The 13,767-nt window shown below is 39.7% G+C and overlaps 1 long non-coding RNA gene across 1 annotated transcript in view; it reads left to right on the top strand.

Annotated features, from left to right (window-relative positions):
- LOC123380021 overlaps positions 1–13,333 on the top strand; it is a 78,492-nt gene extending 65,159 nt beyond the window's left edge. Inside the window, exons 5-6 of the long non-coding RNA XR_006585238.1 lie at positions 10,642–10,795; positions 11,274–13,333. This is a non-coding gene — a long non-coding RNA (uncharacterized LOC123380021). The remainder of the gene's footprint in view (positions 1–10,641; positions 10,796–11,273) is intronic.
- Positions 13,334–13,767: the final 434 nt, after the last annotated feature.

The following is a 13,767-nucleotide window of genomic DNA, read 5'->3' as shown; positions in this document are numbered from 1 at the left end:
GAAATTAAAGGAAGTGTAAATGTTTCTTTCTTCATGAAGAGAGAATATAATGTTGATCCCAGTCCTTCCCCTCCCCCACACCCCCACACCCCCATAAACACACAGACAATAGTAAACCCTACCTTTGGATTAAGGGGAGAGTGGAAGAGGAAATAAGGAAAATGAGTGGAAGGAGTAACAAAAATGAGGTTAAGGAACAGGAAAGGAAAGAGGAAGTGGAGGGAAAGGTTACTGTGGGCACAGAGCAGCCTTCTTGACCATAAGGGAAGGGAGCAAGAGAGAGCCTCCTGAGGAAGAACCACCCTGCCTCATTGAGTACTGGCTCCCACAGCTCCACTTCCCCAGTTCTGCCCCTCCCACTCCCTGGGGCACGTGGGGACAGCTGTTTGAACAAGCCTGCCCACAATTACAAACATGTCCCCTGGCCTCATACAATTATATTGGTACTCATCTACCACCGTTTCAATGCCTTTCCTCTTCTGACTTCCTCCTTGGGGTCTTATCAGTGTCTGTCCCCCAGGACTCGTTCCTCATCTGACAGGATAGAGTGATCCAGGATCACCTACAGCCACAGGATATAATGCAGTGCATCTTCTTACAGTATTGGTTCTATTGCTGCTAAGCAGTTCAGGACAGTTTTATGTGAAAGCAAACCTGGGTATATGATGGTGTAGGGTGTATAATTTGTATGAATGCCAAATCCAACAGAAGACTTGATTTAAATGTTGGACTTTCAGCTGCTTCAGGCTTAGTTCACTCAGATCCCCAGGGTTCCTAGTTCACCCTGCTCTCTTATTAGAGGTGTTTTCCTGGAAGTGCTTCAGGAAATTTGGCCTAATTTGTTTCTCTTCTCAGGAGCATCTGTATTGGGAATAGCAAAAAGTGTTCAAGAACCAAAGAAATGGCATTTTAATGGCACTTTAATGGTCTGACCCCCCCCCCCCCCCCCGATTTCATCAGACGAATGCCTATGGTATCATCAAGAGGCTATCAGAATTTTTGAACAACATGACTTAGTTGCCAGACTGAATTGACATAATTTTAGCCCAAAGCAAAGAAATCGGATGTTATAATTAACTTGTATAAATAAATATATGGTACATGTAAAATTGCATTTAGAAGTCTGAAAATATTTAAAATAGCAGCAGGGTGTCTTGCTAACTTCATAGATCCCTAAGCATCCAGGTATTACAGACTGAGATGTATAATAGGCCATTTTACAGATGCTATTATTGTGTTTAAATGACATACATTGCTTTTGTATTCAAAGTGCTATTAATCTAAAGACGACTTTACGTTAGGTAACACTCAAGATCACACCGAGTGATAATATATTATAAAAACTATGAGAAAGTTAGAAAATCATGAAGCCTGACCAACTGTCTACTCTATAAGCAGAAATTTTAACCCCCAGTTAATTGACTATAAGGACTTCAGAAGAATCACATTCATGCATTGTGTTTTATAGATGATATAGGACTTCTACATGAATGATATCAACCAATTCTCCCAGCAGTCAGGTGTTGCTGTTTCCAGTAGACAAAGTGGCACTGAAGAGTTCCACATTATATAATGTTTGGGACCTTTCAGTTGCAAATGTGAGAAACCCAAAACTACCTTATGTAAGAAAGGCAATTTATTGGACTGGGGTGTTTTTTTTGTTTTTTGTTGTTGTTGTTGTTGTTTTCTTCCACAGACTTCTAGAAAACATTGAATAATCAAGACATAGGGAGAACCAGAGGTACAGGTGTGAATACTTGAAGTCAGGGACTAGAAGTAAGTCAGGATTCTTCTCAGTCTCATGGGCCTCTCTGGATGTTGACTTCATTCTATCTCATTTCAGAGTAGCTTTCTCCACTTGATGGAAGACATGCTTGCCAAAAGTACCTGAGTTTTGTATCTAAGTGTGGAGCTACTGGAGAGAGATTGGTTCAACTTGTACTTCATTTGAAGGCCACAAGCTGCAAAGAAGGACTATGGCTCAGCTTAAGTCTGGTGCTAGCCTGTGGATGAATGAACACTAGCCAGGGAGCTGGGCCCTAATGTATACATGTGGTGGCTCCTGTGGCAAAAAGCATGTATGGATGGGTTGTGAGAATATGCGTAGGGAGGGGACCAATTCTTGGAAAAGTTGTGCTGGGCAGAAAATCCTATAGGTTTGTACTCTGTACTAGGCACTGGTGGCCTGTCAGCAGAACCCTCAATCCCACAGTAGCTGAAGTTATGCTCAACTCCATCAGGAGAGTGATTATACATTAATGGAAACTTCATGGGTCATTACTTTCAAGGAGGCCAGATCTTCCACATCTCACACCACAGAGAATGTAAGCCATGGTCTGTCTGATCAAGCCTGGGATCAACATGGCGGGGTTTGTTCAGGATCTCCTAGTATACGGGTAAAACTGGTTAGAAAAGAGCTATGAGAAAATAACTGATAACCTGGAGGAAGAGAGGGCATATCTCTGCCTGGACTATTTCCTTATATGACAAGTGTCAGTGAGACAAGGAGGAGAGTTTTGGCTGGACTTGAAACTCTAACTACTTAGCCTTTCTAGGAGGATCTGTCTGCAGATGTTTCAACCTTTCTTCCAGGAGGGAGAGATAGAGAAAAAGCTGGGGGAAAAGACCCATAATTCTAGGAATTAAAAAAAGGAACTGTTTGGGTAAGAATTGTTTGATTCCCAGGCAGGGGTCAGGTGTGGCCAGGCCTAGACAACTGTGAAGGAGTGTACAATGCTAGAACCAGAGATCTGTTCTTTGGGAACTTAGCAACTCGTGCTGTTGTAGTTTTCTGTGATCATTTCCTTTTATTTCTCTTAATATGTTCAGGGCACCTGGATGGCTCAGTGGATTAAGTGCCGACTTCAACTCAGGTCATGATCTCACAGTTCATGAGTTTGAGCCCCACATCTGGCTCTCTGCTGTTAGCACAGAGCCTGTTTCAAATTCTCTGTCCCCTTCTCTCTGCCCCTCCTCCATTCTCTCTCTCTCTCTCTCAAAATAAATGAACATTAAATTTTTTTTTTTTTCTCTAAAGCAAAGGCATATTTCAGCTGTGCTGGAAGAAACTTCCAGTGCACCTCGCATGCCCGCAAGCCCTCTGACTTTCTGTGTCCATACTTTATGGGAGGAGCCCAATATCCATGGGGTTAGTTTCAAGATGGCTCTGGAATAAAAGTGAGAAAATTCTGGGGCTCCTGGGTGGCTCAGTTGGTTGAGCGTCTGACTTCGGCTCAGGTCATGATCTCACAGCTCGTGAGTTCGAGCCCCATGTCGGGATCTGTGCTGACAGCTCAGAGCCTAGAGCCTGCTTCGGATTCTGTGCCTCCCTCTCTCTCTCTGCCCCTAACCCACTCACATTCTGTCTCTGTCTCTCTCAAAAATAAAAATAAACATTAAAAAAAATTAAAAAAAAAAAAAGTGAGAAAATTCCAAGGGCCAAGAGAAATTCCTCCCTTTTGTTGTTGGTAATGATGATACCGAGAAGAAGCTATACTAGGTCTTTAGAAACTGTGATGGTTAACTTTTTGTGTCAACTTGACTGGGCCACGGTGCCCAGAGAGTTGGTAAGACGTCATTCTGGATGTTTCTGTGAAGGTGTTTTTGGATGAGATTAACATTTAAATTGGTGGGCTTTACGTAAAGCAGATTACCCTCTCTACCGTGGGTGAGCCTTATCCAATTGTTTGAAAGGCTGACTGGAACAAAGACTGGCCTCCCCTGAGCTAGAAGAAATTGTACTAGCAGACTGCCTTTGGACTCTTTCCTGGGTCTTTGGCCAGCCCTACAAATTTTGGGTTTACCAAGCTTCTACAACTGCATGAGCTAATTCCTTAAAATAAATCTCTTTCTCCATCTATATATACACGCACATACATACGTCCTGTTGAATCTGTTTCTGTGGAGAACCCTAATTAATACAGAAGCTATTCCTACAGCTAAACTTTACACAGAGATTGCCCACTCAGAGCTCTTAAATCATGAAAGCTGTTGCTGTACAGAGCCCCATCCTCGAAGAGCATAACAAGAGGGAAGTTAATTTCGCAAATATCAATCACTGTTCATTATTTGTTGAGAGGCCTTTTTCTGCCAGGTCTTAAAGCCCAGTGAGGTAGAATTCAGATGTGTAGGGATGAGAGTGAAAGGGGGTTCTGGTTGATAGAGCAACTTGTGCTGGGAGCACGTAGAGGTATATGGGGATGTAGGAGGGAGTGGGTGAGAAGGGTATGTACCCAGGAATTATCAAGGGAATTATAGAAGTATTATGTTGGAAAAGGTTTATGTGGCCTTGATTTCCAGCCTAAGGAGTGAGACCTTTTCTGTACAGGCAAATAGAATCCAGTGAGGATTTTTGAATGAGGGAGTGAAGTATTTGGAGGAGAGGAAGCTGGCAATGCAATATTGAGTGACTTGGAAGGAAAAGACGGGAATAAGGAATCCATTTGGAAAGTTATTATAATTATCTCCATATTAATTCCCTTATTCTTTTATCCACCAGACATTTATGGATCCTCTGCTAGTGCCAGGCATTGTACAGCTTAAAGAGAAATAAAATGGTGCCTGTGTCCCTGAAGAGTCCACCATTCTGTGGAAAGATGTAGATGGTGTAAGAAATGTAAGCAAATGCTTGTGGAAGTATTTCCCAGTCTTTAGTATTTATGCCTAGGGGCTGGCCCACATCCGTTTCGACACAGAACTGAGAGGTCAAAGTTTTTTCAGAGTGCCTAATAGAGTGGCACAAAGTACTTTCATACCTTGCTCATATGCTGTCTCATAGTAACAGAAAACAAAAGTCCGAGTTGAAGGAGGAGAAATAATTCTGGCAATTATGAACCTGATATAAATATATCTTGTCAGCTCCTCAGGGAGAGAGAGTTTGCTGTCTAGGCTGACTCAGGATTAGGCCCAAAGCTGGAGAGAATGCCCTTATACCTGGTAAACTCTGTGCTTATGATTCAGAGGATGGACTCTGTGAACATAAAAGATTGGACTTGGACCTGTAGCCAGAAAACAGTATTTTCTTATCTTTAATCTCCACGAAGCACGTGTTTATTCTTCTCTCACAAAAGCCAAGCCTGAGGTACACTGCCTATTTTATTAAGGATTTATTCCTCTTTGGACAGCTGTGCGCCCTGTAAGTGCCCTCCTCCAAGGGAGACAGGCAGAGGAGGAATGCGCACCCTCTGAGACCTGGCCTGTATAGCATTTCTGTGGCCCAGTGATATAAGCAGAGCTACACCCTGGAGTGCCATGGTTCAGTGAAGGGCCAGGAGGAGGGTTCATTTCGCTCACTCATTCGCTCGGAAAGACTCAGCACTGTCTCACAAACCTGATTGCACGTTATAGCTTGGTAAGTGGTATATTCTAAGGCCTCATAAAAATTAGTCCAGACACATGCTACAGAGCTGATACTATGAAATGAAAGAATGAGTAGAGGCCCCCTTTTGATGTGAGTCCAGGCTGGGCTAAGGTGTGCCTAGGAGGAAAGAGGCTCTTCTACTACTTTCCCTTGTTGCAATTGCCACGTTCAACTCACCTGGAAGGGCACTCATACTCCCACCATCACTCCTGTGCTGGGGGTCATGATGCGGGAAGAGCTGTCTTTCTAGAGGTTTCTAGAGAGTCCCCCAGTTTGCTCCTTCTTCCAGCTCCTCCTTTCAATTAAATGAAATAATTATCTTGAAAGTTGTAATAGCTACCACTTACTGAGGACCCAAGATGTGCCAATTTGTCGACACATGCTGTGTGTTTAATTCTCCCCATCACATACCATGCTCAGTAGTATTATCACCTGATAATCAGGAAGAAGGACTTGCCAACGGCACACAACTAGAAAATGAGGGAGTCTGCATACAGACCTAGATCTACCTACTGTCACTGTCCACACTTATTCAAATTCTACTTGATTTAAGGCAATATCTGGGTCATTTTTATTTATTTACTGTGGAGATAAAATGCAGGTCCTACAGTTATACATGTTTTAAGAGGAAGGAGGTGAGAGGTCTAATTTTCTCCCTTCTGAGGATTCTCTGGCTTTTTGCATTGAAATAGAGTGCAGGGAGAGGTACATGAGAAAATTTTGAGTCTTCCTTTTGGAGCACTATGTCAATTTTTTTTTTACAAGTGTATTTACTTATTTTGTGTGAGAGAGAAAGAAAGCGTTAGTGGGGGAGGGGCAGAGAGAGAGAGAGAGAGAGAGAGAGAGAGAGAGAGAAAGAAAAAATCCTAAGCAGGCTCAGCACTGTCGATGCAGAACCTGATAAGGGGCTCAAGTTCACAAAGTGTGAGATCATGACCTGAGCCAAAGTCAGATGCTTAACCAACTGAGCCACCCAGGTGCCCCTGTGTCAAATTTTGAATAGCAAGACAATGGCCAGGGAGCGACTTGATATTTTTAGATATTGAAAGTTTATTTTAAGAAGAATTATGGTTAAGATCTTTGCATATAGTTTCTAACATTTTCTTTTAAAGAGTAACTGTTTTTATTGTTTTAAAAATAATTCAAACTATGTAGGAAAGCAAAAATGAAAAGTAAAAGTGAATCACCCAAATCCATTGCAGAAATTGCCACTGTTAGCACTGTTAGCACTGGATGGACGTGCGCCTTTCTATGCACGCACTCAAATGGCTAGACTTTATATAAAGATGGTGTCGTGATATAGGTATTATTTCTCAATGAAAAATTTGAATTTAATAGGTGAAAAATCAAGTAAAATACAACTAGTTCAACTAGAATTGTTGAACTTCAAGTAAATATTTCTTCTTCACTAGGGATATTTCCTAAATATCCCTGTAAGATTATAAAAGAAGTTGTAAAGAATATTGATAAGTCCTCCCCACCTCCCAATTTTAGATGGTATAAAATGAGAAAATTAACAGTGTCTCTGTTCCATCTCCCCTGTGTCCATCTCTCAAATGCTATTATATTATTAATTTCAAATTATCCAGATTTATAATGTTTATATTCTATAATTATAATTCTATTGTTTTCGTAGGACTTTGTGTAAATGAAAGTGTTATTCCCCACCAGTCTTTGTACTATAGTTTCTTTGATCTTTGCTTTGATTCATGTCTTATTTGTTTGGATTTCATTGTCAGATATTTTTTTTCAAAAGGAGCACGTTAGCACCATATTCCCTGGTTCTTTTATGTTTGAAAAAAATCTGTTGTTTTTATACTAGAAAGGTATCATGACTGAATCAATGCTCCTGAGTCCGTTTCTTTTCGCTAGAAATTTGTGGCTATTTCTCTAGTTTTCTGCTATTGCATGTTATTGTGAAGACATATGAGATGAGGCCAATCTGATATTTTTCATCTTTGTAGGTATGTTAGTCAGAGTTTTTCAGAGAAACAGAACCAAGAGTGTGTGTGTATGTGTGTATATCCATCATCCTACATGCAGGATATTTACAAAGAGATTTATTATAAGGAATTGGCTGATGTAATTATGGAGTCTGAGAAATTCCCAGATCTGTAGTCAGCTAGCTGGAGACCCACAAGAGCAGATGTGTAGGTTCTAGTCTGAGACTGAAGACCTGAGAAGTAGGGGAGCTGATGGTGTGGTCGAGTCTGAAAGCCAGTGGCCTCGAGGTCCAAGAAGAACCAAGGCTTCAGTTGAAGTCCGCATGCTGGAAAAGATAAATGTTTCTGCTCAGTGGTCAGGAAGGAGAAGTTCCCTCTTACTCAGCCTTTTTATTCTATTCAGGCCTTCAATTGATTGGATGAGACACACTGACAAGGCAATCTACAGATTCAACTGTTAATCTCATCCAGGAACACCCTCACAGACACAACCAGAGTAATGTTTAGCCAAATGTCTAGACACACCATGGTCCAGTCAAGTTGATACATAAAATTAACCATCATAGTGGTGATATGCTTTCCTAGGCATCTAAGTCATTCTTTGTTTGTCCTTGATGTTCAATAGCTAACCTAGGTAATGTCTATATTGAGCCTTCTGTTTCAAATTTTCTCGGAATTGATTTGCATATCCAGTTTTTTTCCTTCACTTGGGGTGTGGGTATTGGGGATTTTTTTGCTACTTGATCTTTCATCACACCTTCTGCTTCATTTGTAGTTTCTGTAGCATGGAGATACCAATTACCATTATTTGAGATTGTAACATTTTCCCTCTACATTAGCATTATTCTAATTGAATTTGTGGTTTGTCTTTTATAATTTCATATTCAATGGTGTCTAGTCTTCCTTGCCATCTCTAGTTTATGAATTAGTCCTATGATGATAATGTTTGGTCAAATCTGCCTTTTACTCTCATTCTACTGTCTCATCATCTTTGTGCTCATACTTAATAAACTATTGAGTTCATATTCTCCTTAATTTATGCTATGGCATGAAGCAAATGTTAATGCTTTCTTTCTAGGTTTCTTTGTCCTTTCTCCCTCCCTCCCATTCTTCCTTCTTCCCCTGTATTATGTTTTCAGAGTTTTCATGGCGTTTAATTTCTTCCTGTTCTTGCTTGGTCAGTTCTATCCCATCCTGCCTCTCTTATGGTGTGGAAGACTTCTTAACTTGATTCCCACTGAATCCAATGTGATTTCTTCTCTGAGGAAGGATTTGAAGCTGGGTACTTTTTCTTTTATTTACTTTATGAAGCTAATCTAACTTTGAAGGTCTGATCTGAGGGTTAATAACTGAGTCAGACCAGCTCTCTCCTGTTTCTCTCAGAATCTTCTCTTTCTTTCCCTAGCCATTAAATTTTGAAAAATGGCATCAGGTTACACCCCTTTCTCTGCTTGGTTCCATAACAGTGTTCTTAAATCTATATTTTGTTCAAATTTTATGTGGTAGAAGAAAGAAATTCTTTCTTTTGTTTCCTTTCACATATTTTTAGAAGTCTTAACCCAGAAGTTGGAATGATAGGAGAAGGAACTAAATGAATAAGTGGGCCTGCATTTAAGTCCAAACATTTTTTTCTTTTCTTTTCTTTTTTTTTTTTTCATTTAGGGAGCATCATCTCATTATGGCACAGGAGATTGTATTGTGCAGGGAAAGAGAGCCAAACTGAGCATCAGATAACCATCAACTCTAGCCCTGGTTCAAGCATAGACAGCTGGAACTGGGGAAAGCACCTCACTTCTTTGACCCTCATTTTTGTCAGCTGTAAAATGGACTGTTAGTGTCAACCATGACTAGTTCATAGAATCATAGCTGTTGTGAGGCTCAAATGAGGTAATTAAATGAAAGGGTCTTGTAAATAGCAAAGTGGCATTTCGTATAAGACATTGCCATTATTTTGTTGTTAGCATTATTGTTATTGAAACTTTATTTGTAGAGATCATTGTAAAGATGGTTAGACCAAGGGTGCCTGGGTGGCTCAGTCAGTTAAGTGTCTGATATCAGCTCAAGTCAAGATCTTGCAGTTCGTGGGCTCTGTGTTGACAGCTCAGAGCCTGGAGCCTGCTTTGGAGTCTGTGTCTCCCTCTCTCTCTGCCCCTCCTCTGTTTGAGCTCTCTCTCTCTCTCTCTCTCAAAAATAAATAAACATTAAAAAAAAAAAAAGATGGTTAGACCAGAGTTCTTTGGAATGGGATTTAACAGGGTCAGGGAACTGACATTCTGATTAAGCCAGGGAGTGTTTCCAAGCATTCACATTTCCCCTATTCCTCATCTGATAGAGAGAGAGGGAATGTGCAGCCTTTGAAGGATGTTTTGAGCTTATTCTGTATTCCATCTCTCCTCTCCACTGAGAGGTAAGAGGTTTGGACATTCACCCACCTGAAGATAGGTGACTTAAGTTTCTCTTATAGCTCCATGTTTTCATGAATATTGATAGGATGTCCAAGTAATCCTTGTATTAAAGAGTTAATAGCTTTAATCATACTTTAATGCTTTTTATGTTACCTTATGGATTTCAACAGATTTGCACTCTCTTAAATTTTGAATTATATTCTCTTCAAAACAGAGGCACCTGGGTGGCTCAGTCAGTTAACTCTCTGACTTTGGCTCAGGTCATGATCTCGCAGTTTGTGAGTTTGAGCCCAGCATCGGGCTCTGTGCTGACAGCTCAGAGCCTGGAGCTGCTTTGGAATCTGTGTCTCTCTCTCTGTCTGCCCCTCTCCCACTCATAGTCTGTGTCTCTCTCTGAAAAATAAACATAAAAAAAATTAAAAAAAAAAGATTCTTTTCAAAACATAGGCATGAGAAATATGTTCTTTACTGATTTGAAGGAGAAGAGCTAGGAAAGCTTTGCCCATAGAGTTGAGTACCAAACCTTGTTTCTAATAATACTAAACCCGAATCACACAAATGATTTATTCATTTAACAATTTCATTTTGAAAACTAACATTTTATTTTTTCCACTTCAATATTACTGATTCTTAAACATTTTCCCTCTTAAATATGCATATTTTAAAAAAGTAATTGATACACAGGACTAAGTTTCATACCCTCACACATGCTGGAAAGCAAAATAAGCTCATTGACATCATTGATTTTGCATTCCACTTTATTCATGTTTTCAAAATAATCTTGGTTTGGGCAAAAGCAATATTGGATTGAAGAGCTTTAAAAGAAACCCTTTATATAGTGATTACAATTTTTAATTTTGGTTGATAATATTGCTTTTACATTTATTTAGCATACTCTAATAAAGAAATCTATGCAATGTTTCCTGCTACGTAGCCTTGGAACTCAATGACAGCCACAGAAATGAAGCAGTAAGACACCAAGCAGGGGCCTGACCATTTGTAAGTCTTGGCTTGAAATGAAATGTTGACTCCGGTTGGAACCCAAGACTGTTCTCATCCTTGGAGAATGACAGCTTCCCTGTACACAGGTGTGGCTCTGCTTCCATCCTAGACTGTACCTGTGTTCATGAAATGGTCCTTTCAGCTCAACACTTCAATGTTCACCCTAGAGACATTATTCCTACTGCTATAGTTCAGGGAACCATCCACCAAAACTTACAGCACAGTTCTGCACTACATTTGGCTGTGTTTGTTTTTAGGACTCATGTCATATTGAAATAAATCTATCACGTTATTTGGAAGTGTGTCCCTTATGTAGTTTGGTTTTCTTTACTATTACTTAAAACCTGAAACAGATTGAAAATGGAACATTTGATTTCAATATGCTATGAGGAAGGTCATTGTTTCAGAATTTATTACACCATCTTTGCATCATTAGAAAGATAAAAGGGAGAAAGAGCCCTCTTCCGAAGAATGATACGTTCCCTCAGCCTTTAGCTGATTTGGCAGTACTTGCAGGGTGTGGTGTTTTTATTCATTGAAACTAATAAGTTGTTTTTATTTCAGATTCCTCCTATCTGAAGCTCATTGCCTGGGTTGTCTTCACGTATGGACCCAAAAAAGGCCCATTTGGATTGAGGAAAACAAATACTAATGAGCATTAGTGGAAATACTAGATCAAATACCTAATACATGCTTTCATCTTAGGTTAAAAGAAAAGATTTAATGGTTAGGTTTGTCAAGATACACATATTATGCTTTTCTGACTTTCTTCACTCTGTTTTCACAGTTGATAGTGTGCATGTGCTTCCCGTGTTTTTTTTTTTCTATTCTCAGCAGCATGGTGGAGTTAGATGTGAGTAAAAACACCTAGTGTTCAGTCCCAGGTCAGTAACTGTGGGTGTCAGTCTTTTTGTCTTCAGGTCTCCGTCGAGGAAAAGAGGCTTTCCGGGGTGGGAGCAGCCACGCACAGGTGCTCCCAGATCCACTCTTCCTCAGGAGCCACACGGGGCATGCGCAGGGAGGGTTCTTGGTGGCCACTCCCACTTCAACCACAGCACTCTTACTTGTGTCTGCTTATTCTCTTCCGCTTAGCCGTAAACATAAGGTTCACTATATATACACACACACGAGATTTTGCTGAGAAGAAAAATTAACAAAACTTGAAACCCACTGTTATCTGTTTTTGGTTCCCTTTTTGCTGCCTTCTTTGAATTCACTGAGTATTTTTTACGGCTTCATTTTATCTCTTTTATTGGCTTGTTGGCCGTATTCCTCTGTTATGTTATTTAAGTGGTTTCTTTATGGGTAGTGTAGTACACATAACTTATCCTCACCTACCTTCAAGTGGTGTTATCCCACTTCGCATAGAGTATGCAAACCTCCCCACAGTATATCTCCACTTCTCCCTTCCCAGCCTTCAGGCTTTGATGCCAGACATTTAAGGCCTCCATATATTTGCACTCACAGTACACTGTGTGGTTGTTTTTGCCTTAAACAATCAGTTATCTTTTAAAGACACTTTTAAAATGTGACAAAAATTTCTTTATACTTAATAGTTTCCATTTCTGGTGCTCTTCATTTCTTTGTGTAGACATTTATTTCCATATACTATCATTTTCTTTCTTATTGAACTACATCTTTTAACATTTGTGGTAGTGCATGTCTGCTGAGAATACATTTTTGAACCTTTTTTTTGAGTTTGAAAAAGTCTATTTGCCTTCATTTTTTTGAAAGGTGTTTTCACTGCTGAAGTATTCTAAGTTGACAATTTTTTTTTCTTTCAGTATTTTAAAGATGACACCCCAGTATCTTCTAGATTGTGTTGTCTCTAACAAGAAATCTGCTTTCCTATATATTTTGTTTTTCGGCATGCACTGTGTCTTTTGTCACTGGCTGTTTTTAAGATTTTCTAATTACCACTGGTTTTAAGTAATTAGATTATAATGTGCCCTACTGTAGTTTTATTCGTGTGTCTTTTCAGTTTTTGGATCTGTGGGTTGATAGTTTTCATCAAATTTGGAAAAACTATACCCATGATCACAATATTACTTCAGATACTTTCTGCCCCTCCTCCTTCCCTTTGGGAATTCCAATTGCAGGTGTAGTAGACCTCTTGAAGGTGCCCCACAGCTCACTGAAGCTCTTTTTATTTTTTTCAGATTAAAAAAAATTCTCACTCTGTGTCATTGTGCACAGTTTTTTGTTTTGTTATGTATTCAAATTCATCAATGTTTTCTTCTGCAATGTGTAAGCTGCCATCAGTTCTGTCTAGAACATTTTTCATCTTAGACGCTTCAATTTCTATCTCTAGAGCTTCAGCTGGAGTTTATATATTCCATGTCTCTAGTTAACATGTTTAATCTTTCCTATAGCTTCTTGAACACATAGAATACAGTCATAATAACTGTTTTGATATCCTTATTCACTAACTATATCATCTGTATATATCACTATGTGAATTGTGGGTCAATTTTGATCAATTGTTTAGTCATCATGGGTCTCTTTTTCCTGCTTCACTTTTTGCCTTGTAAATTTTGGTTGAATGCTAGACATGTGATTTTTATCTTGTTGGGTATTTTTATATTCCTATAAACATCCTCAAAAAATTTTTTTAATGTTTATTTATTTTTGAGAGAGAGAGACAGACAGAGCATGAGTGGGGGAGGAGCAGAGAGAGAGGGAGACACAGAATCTGAAACAGGTTCCAGGCTCTGAGCTCTCAGCACAGAGCCCGATGCGGGCTCAAACCCATGGACTGTGAGATCATGACCTGAGCTGAAGTCAGACACTTAACCAACTGAGCCCCCCAGGTGACCTTATTCCTATAAATATTCTCGAGCTCTGTTCTGGGTTGTGCCTAAATCTCTTGGAAACAGTAGCTCCTTTTGTTTCTGGCTTTAAACCTTTGTTAAGCAGGACCAAAGCAATGTTTAGCCTAGGACTAGTTTCTCCCCTTTACTGGTACAAAACTCTTTTGAGTAATCTAACTGAAGCCCTCATGAATGCTGAGGTTTTCTAGTTTGGCTAACAGAAACAGGCAATTTTTTCATTCCACATG

The sequence above is a fragment of the Felis catus genome, chromosome C2 (assembly GCF_018350175.1).
Source record: "Felis catus isolate Fca126 chromosome C2, F.catus_Fca126_mat1.0, whole genome shotgun sequence".
Classification (NCBI taxonomy): domain Eukaryota; kingdom Metazoa; phylum Chordata; class Mammalia; order Carnivora; family Felidae; genus Felis; species Felis catus.
This window is presented reverse-complemented; position numbering and strand designations above follow the sequence as displayed.